The 2,412-nt window shown below is 46.6% G+C and overlaps 1 non-coding gene across 1 annotated transcript; it reads right to left on the reverse strand.

Annotated features, from left to right (window-relative positions):
* Positions 1-557: 557 nt before the first annotated feature.
* Positions 558-629, reverse strand: Trnac-gca. The gene has a single exon. It is a non-coding gene; the product is annotated as a tRNA-Cys (tRNA).
* Between the last annotated feature and the right edge of the window lie 1,783 nt (positions 630-2,412).

Raw genomic sequence — 2,412 nt, forward strand, 5'->3', positions numbered from 1 at the left:
AGACAGCCTGGTTTTGTCTCCTTAGTTCTGACCACAAGTTCATCAGATAGCCATGGAAAGAGATAGGTTTATGGTTAGGCTTTCCTTCCTGGTCCCCGGACACTGGCTGCCACTGTCACAATAACTGCTGTGCCTAAAAAGTCCCTAAATTCCCCCTTATTGTACTCACTTTGTATTTATAAGCAACAGAACCAGAGAAACTAGGTGTGTTCAGGAACAGGGAAGACAGATAATACGAATGAGAGGTAGCACTTGGGAGGCAGAGGCAGGTGGATTTCTGAGTTCGGGGCCAGCCTGGTCTGCAGAGTGAGTTCCAGGATAGCCAGGGCTATACTGAGAAACACTGTCTTGAAAAACAAACAAACAAGCAAAAAATAAGAGGAGGAGGAGGAGAAGGAGGAGGAGGAGGGACAGTCAGCCTGTAGGAAGAGATAGGAGACAACCATCTATTCACATGATGCACTGGTCTGTAGCTCCCAGGTCCGGCGAGGTCCATGACTGGAATGAATGGAAGAAACAGGGCTGAGTGTGTGTTAGTAAAAACAGTGACTTATGGTAGGGGGCACCTGGATTTGAACCAGGGACCTCTTGATCTGCAGTCAAATGCTCTACCCCTGAGCTATACCCCCACCTGCTTATTAATGTCTCACGGGCACTCAGAACCTGCATGGCCACTCCCTGGCTGTTAACATCTGGCATATGCACTTGCCAGTGCTCTGTCATCATCTGCTTCCTCCTTGAGGCCCAGGCCTGAGCTGCCTCTGCACATCTGACTGCCATGTCCTCAGGAATGACCACATTCTCCTGCTGAGGTCCTAGCTGAGGCAGGAGGCTCCAGCTGGTGCTGCTTCAACCTTCAACTCAACTACAACCCACAAGCAACACAAGGGCTACTTAGCTGGCCTCTGGAGGAGCTGCGTCAACAGAGCAGGGACAGAGAATCCTGACACTATGGCCTCTGCCTGAGCCTTCAAACCTGTCACTACTACACAAACTTGTTTTCATCTATTTGCTAACCAAAATGAATGCCCAATTCAATTATTTTGAAAACTCAATATATATTTTTAAAAGGTTGGTTTTTTTTAAAGAAACAACCACACCCCTCTCTTCCTCCCTACCTAGAGAGGGAACAGCATTCATGTGATGGTCCCTCAGCTTCTCTCCCCCGCGTCAGCATCTCCAGCACATGGTGAGGGAACTACTTGGGCAAAAAGGTTGGCATCGATCTCTCCATCCTTCCTGAGGCCCCGTCGTCAGAACTGTCTTTCTTAGAGGAAGCACACTGTCATTTTACTCACATAAATATATGAATATATTTCTGACATTGGGATGATCCAAAAGATGATAAAGAAATCATAGCACCTCCAGAAATCCCAATTGATTTTAGTGTACTGCAGGAGTCAGAAACACACTTTTCTTCTGACACAGATTTTGAAGACATTGAAGGAAAAAATCAGAAACAAGGCAAAAGCAAAACTTTTTTAAAAAGGCAAAAAGGGTCCACAGCAGCCTTATTTATAATAGCCAGAAGCTGGAGAGAACCCAGATGTCCCTCAACAGAGGAATGGATACAGAAAATGTGGTACATCTACACAATGGAGTACTACTCAGCTATTAAAAACAATGAATTTATGAAATTCTTGAGGAAATGGATGGATCTGGAGAATATCATCCTGAGTGAGGTAACCCAATCACAAAAGAACGCACATGCTATGCATTCTCTGATAAGTGGATATTAGCCCAGAAATTAGGAATACCCAAGATACAATTTGCAGACCACAAGAAACTCAAGAAGAAGGAAGACCACAGTGCAGGTACTTTGGTGCTTCTTAGAAGGGGGAACAAAATACCCATGGGAGGAAATACAGAGACAAAGTCTGGGGAAGAAACTGAAGGAAAGGCCATCCAGTGACTGCCCCACCTGGGGATCCTTCCCATATACAGTTACCAAACCCATACACTATTGTGGATGCCAACAAGTTCTTACTAACAGGAGCCCAATATAGCTATCTCCAGAGAGGCTCTGCCAGTGCCTGACTAATACAGAAGTGAAGCTCACAGCCATCCACTAGACTGAGCACAAAGTCCCCAATGAAGGAGCTAGAGAAAGGATCCAAGGAGCTGAAGGGGTTTGCAGCCCCACAGGAGGAACAACAATATGAACCAACCAGTACCCCCAAAGCTCCCAGGGTCTAAACCACCAACCAAAGAGTACACGTGGTGGAACTCATGGCTCCAGCCGCATATGTAGTAGAGTAGGCCTTGTCAGATATCAATGAGAGGAGAAGCTCTTAGTCTGGTGAAGGCTTGATGCCCCAGTGTAGGGGAATGCCAGGACAGGGAAGTGGGAGCAGGTGGGTGAGTGAGCAAGGAGAGGGGGGATGGGATAGGGAAGTTTTTGGAGGGGACAAA

This window comes from Mastomys coucha, chromosome X (genome assembly GCF_008632895.1).
Source record: "Mastomys coucha isolate ucsf_1 chromosome X, UCSF_Mcou_1, whole genome shotgun sequence".
NCBI classification, from domain to species: domain Eukaryota; kingdom Metazoa; phylum Chordata; class Mammalia; order Rodentia; family Muridae; genus Mastomys; species Mastomys coucha.